Here is a 20,496-nt window from a genome sequence, read left to right on the forward strand (position 1 = left end):
CTGTTCGAATCCTTGCTTACGGTATTCCGGATGATGCCGTTGACGAATACGTACGCATTGGTGAATCTACTGCTCATGAGGCATTGAAACACTTTTGCACGACCGTCCAAACCGCGTTTGCTCCGTATTATCTCCGTGCACCAAATGCAGAAGATATCGCACGCCTTCTCCAACTTGGCGAGTCACGTGGGTTTCCTGGTATGCTTGGTAGTGTTGATTGCATGCATTTGGAGTGGCGTAACTGCCCAAGTTCATGGAAGGGCATGTTTACAGGGCGTGGTAAACATCCTACCATGATCTTGGAAGCTGTTGCGTCGTATGACCTGTGGATATGGCATGTATATTTTGGTCTGCCAGGTAGTTGCAACGACATAAACGTTCTTCACCGTTCAAACCTTTACGAAAGGCATCTGAGCGGTGACACACCTCCAGTTTCATTCACTGTGAATGGTCACACGTACAATATGGGATATTACCTAGCAGACGGGATTTACCCTGACTGGCCCGCATTTGTGAAGACAATCCGTAACCCCTACGACGTTAGAACCCAACACTTTGCAACAATTCAAGAGTCTGCTCGAAAAGATATTGAACGAGCTTTCGGTGTACTCCAGAAGATATGGGGTGTGGTCCATGGCCCTACATACGGTTGGAGTCCTGAACACATTGGGGACATCATGAAAACATGCATAATATTGCACAACATGATAGTAGAAGACGAAGGTCCATTGTCTTTGAACACAACCTTTGAAAACATTGGAGTGCTGGCAGACACAACTCAAGGTTCAATGGAAGAGCGCAACGACTTCGTCAATCAAAGGTACAACCAACTGAAAGACCGCAACAAATATACTCAGCTTCAGGTTGATCTGATACACCATCACTGGGCGTGACATGGATCCGGAGTTGCATAGGAAGCAATGAAACAAGTTGTGTCATGTCTGTTCTTATCTAGTGTCGAACTGTTATTGTGTTGACATGTTTAGTTTACCTTGTTGTACTGTCTGTCGTAGTGTCATGTCTGTTCTTATCAAGTGTGTGTACTGTCTGTCGTAGTGTCTCATGCTGCTGTTTGAATTCAATAACAAGAAGTACTACTGTCATGCAACCACATGTGTGTACAAATGCTAAACAAAAAGTACACCAAGCTCATGAACTCAGAATCTGATGAAGATGTGTCCACAGATTTAGTCCTCTTTGCCTTTTCCTTAGAAGAATCTCGACCCAGTGGCCTCTTCGATGTGAAGCTTGATGGTACAGATTCTTCTGCATCCACATCGACAGTGTTAGAATGTGTGGGATTAGCGTTGGCTTGCTGATTTTGTTGACCCATGTGGTTGTCCATCCATTTTGGTTGGTCCTTAAGAATGGCCCAATAGTGTAAAAAGTGGAAAGGCTTCTTCTCAATTGCTGCAAACCTAGAAGCTGCCAGTGATGTCTGCCACATAAAACAACTGGTTACAACAGGAACATACTTACAAACCTACAATAGTGATGTCAAAATGTTACATTAAAGATGTACCTTGTCTGTGTCACTGAGTCCACTAGGATTCTGTCGGAGGACTGCCATCATGTATCCAGCAAAAGTGGAACACTGTGTTTTGATAGTATCCCATCTACTCATCAAAGATTTTGTGGACCTTTCGGGCAATGTTCCTCGTCTTGAGTTGTATGCTTCAGTAATTCTACTCCAAAATCCTTGACGTTTCTGCCCTGTGTTAATAATGGGATCACAACTAACAGCAAGCCATGCATGGCATACCCTTGTGTCCTCTTCAGCAGTGAAGTTTGCTAGCTTAGTTCTTTGAGTTGGCTTTTTAGTAACAGCTGGTGTTCTTGAGCCCTCGGGTTGCCCATCAACTGGAAATTCAGAATGTTGTGTTGCGATAGGCTGCTCGTCAATCTGGCTAAGGAAGCTTCCATATTGAGACATCACCTGGTTCCAATCACTCCCCATTCTATGCAATAGAGGCAGATCAAACATGATATAAATGAGCATGTAGTGAACATGTAACATGGTATAAAGTAAGGCAAACATAGTCCAACAAAACACAATAATTATTGTAGTAACTGAACCAGTTTCAGTTTACATAGACCAGAACATTTAAATCCCCCAAAAGCATGATCATACCAACCGACAAGTAGACCTGAACATAGACCTGAACATGCTACAATACTTGTACTTAAGTTAAACCTAGACACTAGTAGGGATATGTGTCGTCGGTTGAGTAGTCACGACCATCGTCATAGCCCACAAGGTCTTCATAGTTAATTGGTGACTCTTCGTCTATCAGTAGGTCGTCTTCTGAACCATCTTCTATCAGAAGGTCCTCTACTGCTTCCTCTTGTTGTGGATGTTCGTTCACTTGACTGTTAGCCATATTTTCTACCTCCCACTGAGTTTGCACTGCTACGTCTTCAAGATCCTTGGCGAGGTCGTCAATCTCAACTAGTGCTCGGTTCAATTCGTCGACCAAAGGTGAGTTGAAAGGCTGGAAGGCTGATTTGACGACATCAACGATGTCACAACTACGCTTTTGAACAACTCTGAGCAGAGTAGCCAGTGCTTTACGGAGCTTTTCGTTCTCCGAATCCATGGCTACATCAAACACACTGTTGAATTAGTTAACACCGACTACAAATTAGGTATCTTATACAAACTACTGCATAGAAGGGATTCCAAACTATGAGTACACAGTTGAAATGAACCCTTAATCAATGTACATTCCATCTATGTCAACTTGTTATAAATTTGCAGATTAGTTTACCATGGTCGCATAAAAAATGCATGATGAGGTTGAGACCCGACAAAACAACGAGGGACAAAATAGGACTCCATTGAAGAATTAATGTTGAGTAATTTGAATCCGGACACAACCTCATCATCTGGGACGAACAACCCCCGAAACCCGAAATGGATACCCCCAAAACCGGTCTAAATTTAAGCATCCGGACACAACAATAAGCCATTGATGCATGAATTTGAAGCGCATTATTTAGAATGCTCCAGATCCTAAACCCTAAACATCCCACAAACCCTAACTTCCATGCCGCCAAATACAAACAATACAATACGGTAATGAATCAGTACTAAACAAAAAGGATTTGTGTAGATCATACTGTTGGAGACTTGTTCTCAAATGCTATGAATTAAGAACAAGGCAACATAAAATGTTAAATGTTAATGCCCTTCGTCCAACGAAGCATTATTCCCTTAAGGATTAATGAACTTTGGACGAAGGTTTAAGAAAATATGATTACGAAGGTTAATCTTCGTAATTGAATCTTAATAGATTGAATAAAGTAATATAAAATACGAAGCGTCAAAGGTGAATAAATTATAAACGAACAACATTACTTTATTATTATATCGATTTAATACATTTAAGCATTGGATACAATTATACCTTTGCCTTGGCAAAAGATTGATTCTCAAATGGCGCGATCGCTATTACCAGAATGCGTGAACAGTAAAGGAATACTGTTCACTATTTATAGACACGGGACACAGCCTGTGAGGAATTACAATCATGCCCCTCACAAGGGATTACAACAGCGACTCAAACATTTATGGACTAAAAGGTCATTCTACTTTTATGTCGGTTTGTAATTCCGAAGCTTCATGAAGAGGAACCTTCGGTCATCACATGCGGACAGCTTCAGCCGAAGCTGTTTCTTCCTACAAGACCTTCGGCGACGAAGCATAATCCCAACAGTAGCCCCTTCGTGGTGCTAGATCGTTTTTCGTAACGAGCTTGATCCGTGAAAAAAGTATCTTATGCTTCGGGAAGCCGAAGGTCCAAAAAACACCTTCCCTGAGCTCGTTGTCGAGAAACGATTCAGTTTCCGAGCGCATAGCGGTCCCACCTTGCAGAGTTACTATTTGGTTTCTGCGGTCCACCGCGCAGCGGGTGCAAGCAGTTGTTCGCCTGGTGTACAAATCCTGGCGATTCACCTTCTTATCTGCATCACTATATAAACAGACGGGTAGGTGTGAAGTTACCACAACATTCATTGCTATTTGCATTGTTTTGCTGCCAAAATTTTTAACCATAGCCGAAGCTTGACTCTCGAAATCAAACGAAGCTCCAGCTCGAAGCCTACTTCGTCAGAAGAAAAACGCTTCGGAAGAAAAGTATTTAGTTCCCAAAAAATCCAGAATTAAATGGCTAGAGTGCGTTCTACTGCTAGGGTTGAGCGTGAGGGAGGCGAAGCTGAAGGATCGGAGACTGTTCCCATCTCCGAAGCAATGCAACGATCCGGACTGGTAATCTCGAAAGAAATCCCCACTGTTGAAACAGAACAGGTAACCTTCGAAGCGGAAGAAGGAGATATTGAGGAAACTGATTCCGAAGATGATTATCATATTGCCATGCCAAGTAAACCCAGCCACTTGGACTTCGGAAAGTCGACTATCTCTAAGGCTGATCTCTCTAAGATGGTGAAGTCGGGTTATTTCAATGAGAGTCAGAAGAAGCTACTTCGCTTCGGGGGGGAAGAAACTACCCCGAAGCCAGAGAAGGATGAAATAGTCATTTTCAAAAGCTTTTTAAAGGCTGGGTTGAGATTCCCCCTCCATGGGATTATTGCAGATGTATTGAAGAAGTTTGGGATCTACTTTCATCAGCTGACTCCTAACGCTATCGTTAGGCTTAGTGTTTATATCTGGGCCCTCCGAAGCCAAGCGGTGGAGCCGTTTGCCGACAGCTTTTGTCGAGTTCATGAGCTGCACTACCAGACGAAGGCTAGAAAAGATGGATTGCATGATAACTTTGGTTGTTATAATTTTACTTATCGGAAAACCACAAAGTTTCCTGTAATCAGCTACCGAAGCAAATGGTCGGCAGGCTGGAAGTCGGAATGGTTTTATGTGAAGGTTGACGAAGACAAAGAGAAGCTGGTACAAAGCCCTCTTGAATTGATCTTCGGAGAAACAAGACCGCGATGCCAAATGTCATTAGAAGGTCCCACTTGGGCTGCACTGGCTGAGTTCAAAATTATTTCAGAGCATATCGGCACAAGAGACCTGGTTCAAGAGTTCTTGGCCTTCAGGGTTTTTCCTACTTTAAAAGAATGGGAAATGCCGAAGCTAGAGGGGGAGAAGAAAGAAGGGGAACTTGTGCGGTTACCTTACTATTACAAGTTTAAGAAATACTTTAAAACACCTTGCCAAGAGTGGCTGGGCACAATTGAAATAATGTGCAATGAAATACTCGGTAATTACTCCAAAAAAGAAGATCAATTGATGACTGCGGCCTTCGGTACCCGTCCAAAGCGAAGACTGAATCGAGTGCTGGACGCCTTGGGTTTTGAATACCCTGACTACGAACAACTGAATAAAGGTGTCGAAGGCCGGAAAAGGAAAAGGGTAGCCGAAGCTTTAAATGAAGATGAGAAAGAACTACCAAAAGAGAAGAATATTCCGAAGAAGAGAAAAGTATCATCTCCAAAGCGAAAAGTATCCAACGAAGAAGAGACTCCCGCATCACACTCTGCCACTGACGTGGAAGAGATTTTGAAGGTAATGACTGAATCCCTGCCTGTGAAGCTAAGTCCATTAGGACCTCAACTGACAAAGCTTTTTCAGAAGGAAAAGGAGCCCGAAAAAATGAAGAAAACAACTAAAACAAAGAGACAAAGAATCATCGCAGTGACCGAAGTCATTGACAAGACACCACCGAGAGCTTCAGCTCAGAAGACACCAGCGGCTGAGGAAATATTAAATGTTGAGGTCGCACCTTCGGCAATCGTGGCTACCGAAGCTACCTCACCCGAAGATTTGAACTTGGAAACCACAATCGAGCATATCGACAAAATACTGCTAGACATGGCCGTAGAAGAAGCTACTACTGCCGCCGAAGAGACCATGGCCGCAGTGTCTGGGAAAGGAAAGGAAATAGCTGACGATACTTCGGAGGACGAAACCTTCATGTTTCAAAATTTAGTTGGACAAGAATTGTCAAAAACCGAAATAGAAGAGCTTAAAGAATATGCCAAATCTTGCGGATATAGACCAGGAGCACTCCTCTTCGGGGGTATTGACGATGAAAAATTAGGCTGTATCCGGGATCAAACTGGAGCTAAGATTATCGGTACTCTATCAAAGAGCATCGGTTTTCCGAAGCTGGAAACGGATATTAGTCGCTACCGACGACAACATATCGTTGGTAGTTTATTTTATTCCAATTTCAAGGTGAACTACTTTTCCCTTGACTTTTATTGTTTTTAATAATGAAGACATTTCTAACGAAGGTTATTTATGCGCAGAGTATGCTGTTGAGTAAGGCTTTGAAAATGCAGCAGGATCTAGAAGACAAAAAACACGAGGTTATAATTGAAAATTTAGAGAGCAAAATAAAAGAGCAATCAGCTACTATTGAAAAGAAGAACTTCGAGCTTCAGGCAACTGAAGGCTTATTGGCAAAAGCCGAAGCTAAAATAGCAGAATTGAATACGAAGCTTCTCTGCCAATCTGAACAGTTTGAACAAGAAAAGCAAGAACTTAATGCGAAACTTGAAGCCGAAGTCCAACAAATTTCAGATTTGAAAAAATTATTGGCAAGCCTTCAAGACAAATGTTTGGAGTTTAGCAACAAATGTATTCAACGACTGAGAAAAATTTTCCACTCAGTCGGGGCTAGCAGTGAGAAGTTCACCCCGTCAACTGAAGATTTACCAAAGACCTTCGAACATATTGAGGGTGAAATTGATGAGCTTGACGAAGTTATAGCCGGACACAGTGACTTCTGTGCCTGGGTAGCTTCTCGGGGCACTGCTGCAGCTTTTCTGAAAGCTGGCTGCGACCATGGAAAAATTGTTAATAGGCCCAATTTCACTCTATCACCATCAATTTTAGATGATATTCCTGACCTCGCCCGAAGCATTTCTAATAGATTTGTAAAGATGATATGGACAAAAGGCGGGCGAGAAAAGGCTGGAGACGAAGCTCGGAGTCATCTTGAACCAGTAAGAAATCATACCTTGTGCTTACCCTCTCCTTCAAACTTGGTTTTGACTCACAACAACTTAATTCATGTAGGATGACGAAGCCGAGACCGATGCTTAAAGAGTATGACGCCAAAACTGAGGCCCCCATGAAGATCAGTAGGAGTAGACTGTAGAAAAACTCAAGAAACTTTTGAAATAACTTTTGTAAATATGGCTAAACAGTTCTTAATGAATTTTGTTCATACCTTGTAATATGCTCTTACCCTTCCATTAATGTATGAGATGCTTTGATGTGGACGAAATTGTCTTTTTGAGCCGAAGGCGAAAAAAACACCTTCCCTTCTTTTCGTACACAGCGAAGCATAAAAAACAGCTTTTCCTTTTTGCCGAAGCTCTTTTTTTCCGTACACGACGAAGTACAAAAAACAACTTTTTTTTCTTTTTGCCGAAGCAACCACTTATGCTATGATGATGGTTATCCTACATATGCCTGGATGAATGTTTATGAATGCAAATGTTATGATGTAATGTAGTGTGCAAATGAATGTCCAAACACATATCCGAAGCCATAATCACAACCGTTGTTTCCTTAGAAACAATCACATATCAGCGTTGACTTTTCGCTGTAAGCCTCCCTTAGGAGCTTCTTCGCCTTTTACTTCAGCGGAATCAGCGTTGACTTTTCGCTGTAAGCCTCCCTTAGGAGCTTCTTCGCCTTTTACTTTTGGCGGTATCAGCGTTGACTTTTCGCTGTAAGCTCTGCATTCCCTTTGGAACGACTTTTGAGCAGAAAACTTACACTGCGCCCGCTTTGGAGCGACTTCTTTAGTAGCTTCGTCGTGCTCCGCATCCCCTTAGGGACGGCTTTCGAGCTTCTTCCCTGTTTCTTTCCGGCACTCGATGGTGCGTTCTCAGCTTTTACATTTACATCTTTGGGGGATTTTGCTCTTATAGAGCTAAAAAAAGGAAATTACATGTGATGGCCCCATTAAAAACCTTTCTCCCCCTTCAGAAAGGAAAAGGGTGCCATGAAAGAAAAGAAAAAATAAAAAATATAAAAAATTACATCAAGTTATACATAATATCGCCGAACTCATCCGCATTCCAAGATCTAGGAATGTCGTTGCCGTCCATATCCTTCAATCTGTATGAACCGGGTCTTGACGAAGATACTACCAAAAAAGGTCCCTCCCATTTCAATTGCAACTTGCCCACTGTATCTGGGTTAGCCACTCTCCGAAGCACCAAATGTCCTGGCTCAATATTCTTTAGCCGAACCTTTCTATCACGCCATTTGATTGTTTCGGCTTGATATTTATTGATGTTCTCCACAGCTTGAAGCCTGATCCCTTCTATAGCATCTTTTTCCACAGAATGATCAACTTCAGGATCTGATTCTGCCGAAGCTACTACTCTTATTGATACAGTTTTAGCTTCCTCCGGAGTTATTGCTTCGTCACCAAACAATAATTTGAATGGAGTAAAGCCTGTTGACCTTGATGTTGTTGTGTTGTGGCTCCATACCACTTTGATTAATTGATCTGGCCACTTTCCCCTGGGTTGATTGAAGATTAACTTCATTATTCCTGTCATTATGATGCCATTGGCTCTTTCAACAAGTCCATTTGACTCCGGATGCCTGACTGATGCAAAATGGATCTTCGTGCCAATTTGATCACAGAATTCTCTGAAAGCTTTGGAGTCGAACTGTGCTCCATTATCTACAGTGATGGCCTTTGGTACTCCGAAACGACAAACAATATTCTGCCAGAAAAACTTTTGAATGGTGGCCGAAGTTATTGTGGCTAAAGGCTTTGCCTCAATCCATTTAGAAAAATATTCCACAGCCACTACAACATATCTTAAGTTTCCTTGGGCCGGTGGTAACGGACCTAACAAGTCAAGGCCCCACCTTTGCAATGGCCAGATGGGTTGTATTAGCTGAGTTAGAGATGAAGGTTGTTTTTGATCTCTTGCACATTTCTGACAACCTTCGCACTTTTGAACTAATTCCGCTGCATCCGAAGCTGCCTTCGGCCAATAAAACCCTAGACGGAAAACTTTTCCAAGGAACGGCCTAGATCCAATGTGAGACCCACACAGGCCTGCATGTATTTCTTTCATTAATTCTATGCCTTCGGCTCTAGATAAACACTTGAGTAATGGAGCACAAACTCCATGCTTGTACAACTCCCCTTCTATCATGACATATGGACGAGCTCTTGCCTCTATCCTCCTGTTATAAGTTTCGTCATCTGAAAGGAAGTTACCCTGAAGGTAAGAGATGATCTCAGTTCTTCAGTCTTCACTATAAACAGGAGATATATTGAGGACTGCTCTTTCAAGAAGCTCCACTGAAGGTGCTTTTATTGTTTTGAAGAACACATCCGATGGTAAGGGCAGCCCCTGTGCTGCTGACTTAGCTAACAAATCAGCATGCTCATTTTGTCCTCGAGGGATATTTTTGACAGAAAATCCTTCGAAGGAAGCCTCAATCCTTCGGACCGTGTCTAGATATTTTTCAAGCTTCGGATCTTTAGCCTTACAACTCTTGTCGATATGACTCGAAACAACCTGGGAATCAGTTTTAAGAATGGCCCTTCTGATTCCCATTGCTTTTAACTTCCGAAGGCCCAAAAGCAGGGCTTCATACTCAGTAATATTGTTTGTACAACTAAAATCGAGTCTTGCCGCATAACAAGTTTTAACTTTGGATGGTGAGACCAACACAGCGGCTGCTCCTGCTCCAAAGGTTCCCCAAGACCCATCGCAAAACACTGTCCATACTTCGGCATCTTTATTCGTTTCTTCATCCTGAGCCCCTGGCGTCCAGTCAACAATGAAATCTGCCAACGCTTGAGACTGGATCGAAGATCTATGCACATAATCAATGCAAAATTCATTGAGCTCTGCAGCCCATTTTCCAATCCGTCCAGTAGCTTCTCTATTTCTCATAATATCCTTCAACGGTTGCGAAGAAGGAACAACAATATTGTATGCTTGAAAGTAATGCCAAAGCTTCCTGGATGCCATCAAAACAGCATATAACACCTTCTCCAATTCTGTATAGTTTTTCTTCGATAAACTAAGAACCTTAGATACAAAATATACTGGGACCTGCTTCTTGACTTGGCCATCAAGCTTCTCCTGGACAAGTGCTGCACTTACCGCTGAGTGCGAAGCTGCCACATATAATAACAAAGGAGCCCCTGGTGTTGGTGGAGTTAATGTTGTTAAATCTATCAAATATTGCTTCAGTTCCTCGAAGGCTTTTTGTTGGCTTGGTCCCCATTGAAAGACTTCGGCTGATTTCAGCACTTCGAAGAATGGTAAATTTCTCTCTGCTGATCTGGATATGAATCTATTGAGAGATGCCAGCCTCCCTGTCAGTCTTTGGGCCCCCTTTTTGTATTTGGTGGCTCCATTCGAAGTATAGCTTCGATTTTACTTGGATTAGCTTCAATTCCCTTTGTTGAAACCAAGCATCCAAGAAATTTCCCCTTCTTTACTCCGAAGACACATTTTTCTGGATTCAGCTTTAGACCAGCTTGTCTAAAACTGGCGAAGGTCTCTTGCAAATCAGCAATGTGATTTTCTTGTTTCGTGCATTTTACAATGATATCATCAACATAAGTTAGCACATTTCTGCCTATCTGAGACTGAAGAACCTTCACAGTCATTCTGCTGAAACTTCCTCCAGCGTTCTTGAGCCCCTCAGGCATCCGAAGGTAACAATATGTTCCACTAGGGGTTATGAAACTGGTCTTCGGCTCATCCTCCTTCTTCATCCAAATTTGATGATAGCCTGAATAACAATCTAGAAGACTCATACGCTCTGACGAAGCTGCTGCATCAACTAAGGAGTCTATCCTTGGCAATGGGAATTCGTCCTTCGGACATGCCTTGTTGAGATCCATAAAATCGATACACATTCGCCATTTTCCATTGGCCTTTTTTACCATAACAGTGTTAGCTAGCCATTCTGGGTACTTTACTTCTCTGATAACTCCTGCACTGAGGAGTCTTTTAACTTCATTCCGAGCTCCTTCGGCCTTGTCTTCAGACATTTTCCGAAGCCTCTGCTTTCTGGGTCTGAAGGATGGGTCAACATTGAGCGAGTGTTCAATACATCCCTGTTAACTCCGCAAAGATCATTGGCTGACCATGCAAAAACATCTTTGTTGTTGAACAAAAACCTTATCAAGGTTTTCTCCTGTTCTTCGGATAATTGGGAGCCCAACAGCACCTTCTGCTCTGCTAAGTCCTCACATAAGAGCATGGGCTTCGGCTGATCTGCCGAAGCTGCTTTCTCCCTTCTGAATTTGTACTGTTCACAAGCTTCAGCTCCATCTATATTATGGATTGCTTTTGAGTCAGTCCAGTTTCCCTCGGCCCTTCTGGCAGCTTCCTGACTTCCATGAATAGCAATGGGTCCTTGATCCGAAGGTATCTTCATGCAAAGGTAAGCAGGATGAAGAATTGCTTCGAAAGCATTGAGGGTGCCACGACCAATAATTGCATTATAAGGGTATTCCATGTCAACAATGTCAAACACGACTTGCTCAGTTCTGGTGTTGTTGATGAATCCGAAGGTCACTGGCATGGTGATCTTGCCCAGTGCTACAATCTGTCTTCCTCCGAAGCCACAGAGAGGGTGTGTAGCATCATGAATCTTATCTTCTGGCTCTTGCATTTGTCTGAAGGCCTTAGCAAATATAATATTAGCTGCACTGCTTGTATCAACCAAGACATTGTGGACCAGAAACCCTTTGATAACGCAAGAAATAACCATAGCATCGTTATGAGGAAAATCCTTGAGCTGAAGATCCTCCTGGGAGAAGGTGATTGGAATGTGGGACCATTTTGACTTGATGAAGGGTCCCTGCACTCCAACATGTTGTACTCTTCTCTGTGCCTCCTTCTTCTGTTTCTTGTTAGCCGGCTCTGAGCATGAACCGCCTGTTATCGGGAGAATCAGCTTCGGAGCCGAAGCAGCTCCAGCTTGGTTCTTGAACGAAGCCATTGTCTCAGGAAAGTGGAAATGAGTTCACCAGAGGTGGGCGCCAATGTTGGAGACTTGTTCTCAAATGCTATGAATTAAGAACAAGGTAACATAAAATGTTAAATGTTAATGCCCTTCGTCCAACGAAGCATTATTCCCTTAAGGATTAATGAACTTTGGACGAAGGTTTAAAAAAATATGATTACGAAGGTTAATCTTCGTAATTGAATCTTAATAGATTGAATAAAGTAATATAAAATACGAAGCGTCAAAGGTGAATAAATTATAAACGAACAACATTACTTTATTATTATATCGATTTAATACATTTAAGCATTGGATACAATTATACCTTTGCCTTGGCAAAAGATTGATTCTCAAATGGCGCGATCGCTATTACCAGAATGCGTGAACAGTAAAGGAATACTGTTCACTATTTATAGACACGGGACACAGCCTGTGAGGAATTACAATCATGCCCCTCACAAGGGATTACAACAGCGACTCAAACATTTATGGACTAAAAGGTCATTCTACTTTTATGTCGGTTTGTAATTCCGAAGCTTCATGAAGAGGAACCTTCGGTCATCACATGCGGACAGCTTCAGCCGAAGCTGTTTCTTCCTACAAGACCTTCGGCGACGAAGCATAATCCCAACACATACCTCGCCCTTCGCGGATCTGCCTCGGTGGACCGAATCGAAGAGGAAGACGACGACGGCGACGAGCTTCTCTTCCTTTTGCCGGCTGCCTTGGACGAAGTCGGCGGACGACGAAGCCTTTTGCCGATGGCGACTCTCCGGCGACGAGCAGGGGGAAACTGGCTTGGATCTTGGGTTGCGGTGGGTCGCGCGGCCTCGGTTCGAAGGGGTGCGAGCTCTACGCCGGCAGACCCGCCTCCGCACGCCCGCTTCTCGCCCTCCTACCTCGATGCCGGCGGCGAAGCACGCCGGATCGAGGGCTCGGCCCCGGGAGATGCAGTCGCCAGCGCGGGGTAGGAGGAGGCGGAAGTTTCCTCGCGGCGGCTGGTGGAGGAGTAGCGCAGATAGCGCACTCTCGGAGGCCTCCACATTTAGAGTGCCTGCCACATCCTCTAAAATTTAGAGGACGCTTTAGAGTCCCTTGCTGGAGCCGTAGGGGACCTGACACTCCTCTATATTTAGCGGACAGGACCCTTTACAGGGTGTTGTTGGAGACAGTCTAAGTTGCCACCCCAAAAGCCCACCCAGCGGTGCTCTGACCTCAGCAGCAGCGCGTGAGATATATAGCCACGTATCAAATATAAATGCAAAAAAGGAAAGAAAAAAATTCACATACATTGATGATTGTATGGTGGTGCGATCACATTAAGCAGGGTTAGGGTTTAGCTTTTTCTAATAAGATTTTATAAAAATCTGGGTATAGGGAGAATCTGACTGTGAAGAGAATTTGAATATCGTGAATTACGTACGAAGGAAGATAGAATCGTCTATATGGTTTAGGATGTAGAAAGTGACTGTTTCTACCACTGCAACAACTCGCCGATTCTGTATTCACATTGATTTTTTGATGGTTTTGACTAAAGTGATTTTCATATAAGCGAGATGAAAAGCTAGACGTTTAACGCACTACAGCAACCCAAAGCATCCCGTCGGCTAACTTAATTCCCGTCGGCCTGTGCGCGGGCCGACGGGAATTAATTAATTCCCGTCGGCCAGAAGAATGCTGATGGAGATTAATTAATCCCCGTCGGCTAGTCAACGTAGCCGACAAGGATTAAGTAACTCCCGTCGGCCGCACCGCCTGGCCGACGGGAGTTATTCGAAATAACCGACGTCGGGGAGCCTCTTTCTTCTATCTTCCTCTTTCTTCTATCTCTACCGAACAGCCGCGCCGCCCACGCCGCCGTGCCGCCCGCGCCCCGCGCCCGCCCCACGCCGCTGGTAGCCGCCGCCCACGCCGCCCCGCGCCCGCCCCACGCACCGCGCGCCCCCGCCCGCATGCCCGCTGAGGCCCGCCGCCGGCCAAACCGCCCACGACCGTCGTTGCCTGCTCACGGCCGCGCGCCCGCCGTCCACGGTAGCCGCGGCCTCCCCACATCGACGTCATCCATCACTGTCGTCCACCGTCGTCGTCCACCACCGCCGTCCGCGCAAAGCGATGTATATTATATATATTGTAATGTTTTATTTTCGTCGGTTTTTTGTGGCCGACGGGAGTTAACTGTTATGTGATTAGAGTTTGTTTAAATTTGTTAATTAACAGTGTTAGTAGTCTTCATATGACTTTATACATTGTAGTTGCTATTTTTAATTTTATGTTGCAAATATAAAATGTGTTGTTTAATGTTATTAGTTAATGAATTGGATGGTGAATGTGATGTTATATAAATAGTAGTTATTTCAAATATTATTATTTAATGAATTTGATGTTATGCAAGTATTAATCATGTTAATGTGATGAAGTTATGTTATATATATAGTTTAACTACTTACCTATAGATGTATGTGTGACGTTTAGAAACATGAATGTCTCACACACACACTTCTTACTCGTACACACAGCCGCAATAATAGGTGATAGACGTGATTGGATGTATGAATGTTTCAAGAAGGGTGGGTGTCACACAAGTGAATGGTTTGCCAAGACGCAGATGTTTCTGGACCATGCAGCTGCTTTGTCACAAATAGATAATATTAGGTGCCCATGCATTAAATGTACAAATATGACGAGCCACACCAAGAGGCAGGTCACACTACACCTGTGCTCGCATGGTTTTGTGCCAGGCTATAAGGTCTGGTATCTCCACGGGGAGTCACACCTTGAACGAGCAGCAAAAGTAGAAGTTGACGATGGTGAAGATGATGTTGATAGGATGGACCAGATGCTTGAGGATCTACAGCCTGAACTGGCACCAGATCGTCATGATTCACCTACACCGGAGGTTCAGAAGTTCTTCGACCTACTCAAAGCGTCAGAAGAGCCTCTTCACGGGCACACTGACGTGACCGTCCTCGAATTTGTGACCCGGCTGATGTCAATCAAGTCCAAGTTTGCATTCTCAATTAATTGTTACAAGGAGCTTGTGGATTTGATTAGCGAGGTTCTTCCTACGGGTCACAAGATGCCCAAAGACATGTACCAGTCCAAGAAATTGCTTGAAGGTCTTGGTATGGAGTATGAGAAGATTGATGTTTGCCAGGACAACTGTATGCTTTTTTGGAAGGAACATGGCAGAGAGCAGAAATGCTTAAAATGTGGGAAGTCGAGGTACGTGGAGCTTGTAAATGAAGATGGGGAGAAGGTGGTGACAAAGGTTGCACATAAACAGCTTCGGTACATGCCTCTCACTCCTAGAGTGAAACGTTTGTTTCTCTCGAGGAAGACCGCTATGCACATAAGGTGGCATAAAGATTATATGGACAGACAAGATGGGTTAATGGTGCACCCGTCAGATGGTGATGCATGTAAGGCTCTTGACAAATTTGATCCAGATTTTGCCAGCGATGCAAGAAACGTTTGTATCGGCTTGGCAACTGATGGTTTCACGCCGTTCAATATGACCGCTGCGTCGTATTCATGTTGGCCTGTCATTGCCATACCGTACAACCTTCCACCTGCTCTTTGCATGAAATATGAGTTTATGTTCCTATGTCTTGTTATACCTGGGCCTGAGCATCCTGGCGTACGCCTCAATGTGATGCTTCAACCACTTATTGAAGAGTTAAAGAAGCTATGGCAAGGTGTGGAAGCCTATGACTGCTTTAAAAAGCAGAAATTCAATCTTCGTGTTGCATATCTGTTCTCGGTTCATGATTTTATGGCGTATGGTATTTTCTCTGGATGGAGCGTGCATGGTAGATTGACGTGTCCTTATTGTGCTAAAGATACAGATTGTTTTCGTCTTAGTGCTGGTGGCAAGATATGTTACTTTGATTGCCATATATGGTTTCTACCCTTCAGAAGGCAGAGAAAGGAATTTAGGAAGGGCACCATCGTCATGAAGGGACCGCCCAAGCGACGTAGTGGGATAGAAATTACAGAAGAGCATATGAAACTTGTCCTAGACGAGAGTGGGAAAAGGTATCAAGGTTTTGGTGAGGAGCATAACTGGACTCACATATGTGGCTTGTGGGAGCTTCCTTATGCTAAGTCATTGATTTTGATGCACAACATCGACGTCATGCATCAAGAGAGTAACTTTTGCCAAGCCCTCATAAATACATGCATAGATTTCCCTGATAAAATGAAAGACAATGACAAGACACACATGGACTTAGCAGTGATATGTGATCGTCCAACCCAAGTGCTTAGAGAAAACGGAGGCAAACCAAAAGCTGACTATTGTCTGAAATCTAAGCAATGGAAAGAAGTGATGAAGTGGATAAAGGATATTAAATTCCCCGATGGTTATGCCGCTGGTTTTAGAAGATCTGTGAACTTTTCCTGAGAGACGGAGAAGACAACCTGTTAGGAGAAAAGTTACATGGCGACCTCTGCATAGAAGAGAACAAATAGATCCTGATTTTGATGATATTTAACAAGTAAAGTTGTTTTGTTATTTCATTTGTTTCTATTTTTTAAGTATTATGTCATTTTTGATGCACTAATGAATAATTTCTTATTTTTTATGCAGGATGCCGCCAAAATCAAAGAAGTCAGTGAAGGGGATGTTCAAGGGCCTGTGCCTTTTTCAGGGCAGTTCTTCGAGCTGCAACAGACGTCGAGAGCTGTTGAGCGTAGTACATGGAGATGAGGTAACATATCTTGTACAAATAAATTTGTTTACATATTTACAAATAAATCTTAAATTGTATGTACCAGGATGAGCAGCACACTGAGGAGCAGCACAATGAGGAGGAGGAGCACAATGAGGCTGAGCAGCACAATGAGGAGGTGGAGCACGTGACATGGGACCAGGCCGCACAACATCACCAGCCATGGGACCAGTGGGACCACCAGAGAGAGCAGCAACAGGTGTGGGACCAGTGGGGCCAACAAGGTGAACCGACTGACAACCCGATGGATGATGGCTCGAGAGGCTCTTCAGCGACACGCACACGTCGCTCAAGAAAAAGCCACTCAGTAAAGCCTCGTCATGCGATAGAGCGAGAGGCTGATATGACTTTAATCATGCCACATGGAGATCGGTGAGTGTAATATATTAACTTATCTCATATAACTATTATGTGTGTTGTTAAGGTTTTTGTGTAATGCAGGAATTGGGAGGACCTGTCCTTTGACGGCAAGGAACACCACACTCAGGTTAACCTTACGTTGGGTTCTCTTTGTCGCCTTCACTACCATGGTATAGTGAAGGTGTCAAACGGTGATACCGAGGATGAGGTGCTCGTCAGTACCTGGGACGAGTACAAGTTTAAAAAGGAACGAAACCACACCGACAGACATGGACTTGTGCGTAATGACTTTTGGGTATGAATTCTTTATTATTTTTGTTATGTTTCTTAATATTGTAAATCTATGACTTATACCATTGAATTTGTATTCTTTATGTTGTAGCTTCGATATTGGTTGCCTGACAGAGAGGATTACATGGGGCACGCTGAACGTGTCTTCCAAAACAATGCAAAGAAGCTGGTGAAGGATGCCATATACTATGCAAGAATTCAGGCTACAAACCTGTATTTTCAAAAGCATCCGGAAGAAGCAGGCCCCTTGAATAAAAAGGAAGGGTACTCAAAGATATATTTGACTGAGGATCAATATCGTGAGGTTAGTATTCAATTTGTTTTACCCTTTATATTGATTGTTGTGATTGATATAATATGTAACATTGTGTGTGCAGGTGATGGTTCCATGGATGGCGCCCGTGCCTGATGCGTACTATGCTTGGTGTCGATATTGGGCTTCCGAAGGCTTCCAGAAAGCGTCAGCGCATCACATACAATGTCGAGGAATCAATCCTAACCATAAGTTTGGCGATGACGACATGATACGAAAAGCTAAAAGAATGGTAAGTTTGATCTATCTATGTTGATCAGCAAATAGTACGATTGCTTATGAATGTTTTTTGTTTATACAGGAAGCTACGAGTGGCCAAAAGCCTAGTGACATTGAGGTCTACCAGGAGGGCCACGAAGGACCAGACCCGAACAAACCTGACCAGCTCTGCAGCCAGACAGCCACGGATCGGCTGGTGAGTTTTGGCCAAAAAGTACAAACGTTCAAAGTATAGAAATTCCTGTATTTGTAAGGTTGTGAATGATGTATAGGCGACATATGGGGAGGAGATGGTTCGTCGCCATGGCCCTGACTTCGACTGGCGCCATGAACCGGTGGATCCCTCGATGGTGTACGCAAGTGGTGGTGGCAAAGCGCATGGATGGTAAGCTCTAACTTATGAAATTATATGGTTGACACTAAATTGATTATGCAGTAATCACATTTTTTGAATCACTTTTAGATATGCACTCTTCGACGGATTCATTGACTCGTCGTCAGTGAGATCTCAGAGGACGGGTTCGTCTTCCTGTAGCTCATGCTCTCGTCGACCGAATGAGCAGGAGTTGGAGATTATGAGGATGCGTGAAGAGATGAGACAACAACATGAATTTATGGAGGCTTGCAATGCACATAATAAAGTGATGTATCAAGTGAGTACAAATAATCCAAACTCTAAATTATTACATTTCAATACAACATCTTCAATATTAACACATATGTTTAACAGTTAATGCAGCAACAGGGCATGACAACAAATTTTCCATCGCCACCACAATGGAGCCAGTTTGCAAACACACCAGCTCCGCCACCACAGTTCGACACCCCTCCCACACATATACATGCACCTGGAGATAGGGTACGTTTGATAACTGTCGATTAATTTATACACTTGCATACTTTTTGATATTTGCATTTAACGTGTTGGTATTTGCTAACTTGCATAGGTTACGCCCGAAGCGGGTGGTAGTGGGTCTGATCCCGCAGCAGGGACTGGATTTGTTGACTCCCTCTTCGCTTCCCTCCTCCTAGTGGTGGTGGCGGCACCGATCAAAGCTCTAACCACCCAAGTGGTGGTTATCTCTAAACACTTGAACTCGTGCTCGTTATGTTTTTTAACTCGTGGACGTTATGTTTGTGTAAACACTTGATCTTAACTCGTATCTGAAATATTTGTGTAAACACTAGATCTTAAGTTCGTGATGTGTGAATCATATCAATGCGTTTGTGATGTGTATATTCATGTGATATGTTTTGTCATATGTTTGTGATGTGTATGTTCTGTGTATGTTATGTGTGCAATTGTGGAGAAATATCTAATTTGGTTTTGTTGACGCCTTTTTGGAGCGCCAAACACTCAACAAGAACCGTGGCGGTGTCCTCTGCACAGGGGCGGACAGTCTGCGTGCAGGGGCCAGACGGTCCGTGGCCTGGTGCGAGGTGCGGTGATACTCTCTGTGCAGGGGCGGATTGTCTGCAGCCTGGGGTGCGGCTAGGGCTCCTACCTGGGGCCGGACGGTCCGCGCGTACGCAGGGGCGGCGGAAGATCGCCGGCGGCGCCTGGATCTCGCTCCCGGGAGGGACCCCGTCGGGGAGGAGAGATCCTAGGAGTTGTCTAGGCTTGGGCCGGCCGACCTAGACTCCTCTAATCGACGTAGAGTCGAAGAGAAGCGGAGAATTTGGGGATCGAGAGGCTAAACTAGAACTAGACTAGAACTACTCCTAATTGTACTGGAAATAAATGCGAAATAGAAGTTGTATTGATTCGATTGATTGTTACAAATCGGTCGTATACCTCTCTATTTATAGAGGAGGGAGGCTGGACCCTTTACAAACTAATTTCCGAGCTTTTCCCGTGATTTTAGCTAACAACCGTAACACAAAACTCGGAACCCTAATCTGCTCTGCGCACGCGCGGACCGTCCGGCCCCCAGGCACGGACTGTCCGAACCGCGGACCGTCCGGCCTCAGGGCCGGACCGTCCGCAAGGCTCAATTTGGTTCCAAACATATGCCCCCTGCCTTTTGGTGGAGCTGAGCGAACCAAAAGCAACTAACTCGATGTGATCACATCAGTTTTCTTAGGCATCTTGACACTTACTAGGATGACACGAAGTGGCCTTAGTCCCGATGGTTGACTCAACGGACTTGACCCCTTTAGCTTTAATCGAACTGTTAGTCCCAATACCGCCGAGCGCCATACTAGTCCTGACCAATTCGTCACCTTGCTTTCCTAATTTTCTAAGTGTTCTGGTGTAGCTTTGTAGTCGACCAGGTCTTCTCCTTGTAGGTCGTATTCCTCCATGGGTGTTGGTATGTCGTTGCACGTGTCATGGTGTATTGCGGATGAGTCGGCCTCAGGGGTCGGACGGTCCGCACCCTGTACGGTTAGTCCGATCGTTATAGCCGGACTGTCTGCTATACCTGCAAAGAGCTGCACAGTTGTTGTTTTATTTTCTGTCTTTATGGTCGTTTGATTTTCCTCAACGGCCTTTGGTCTCCATCTCTTTTGTGGTGGCGGATACTGCGGATGTGTGTCATTGAATATTTTTTCCGCCTCCTTCTCTTGATTCTCCTTTGCTCTAAGGCGCTGTAATTTTCGCTTTT

General features: G+C 44.1%; 1 long non-coding RNA gene across 1 annotated transcript; it reads left to right on the forward strand.

Annotated features, from left to right (window-relative positions):
• Positions 1 to 18,620: 18,620 nt before the first annotated feature.
• On the forward strand, positions 18,621 to 19,167 carry LOC109939431 (uncharacterized). Its single transcript, XR_002261887.1, has 2 exons — positions 18,621 to 18,749; positions 18,838 to 19,167. It is a non-coding gene; the product is annotated as an uncharacterized lncRNA (long non-coding RNA).
• Positions 19,168 to 20,496: the final 1,329 nt, after the last annotated feature.

Source organism: Zea mays, chromosome 5, assembly GCF_902167145.1.
Source record: "Zea mays cultivar B73 chromosome 5, Zm-B73-REFERENCE-NAM-5.0, whole genome shotgun sequence".
Taxonomy (NCBI): Eukaryota; Viridiplantae; Streptophyta; class Magnoliopsida; order Poales; family Poaceae; genus Zea; species Zea mays.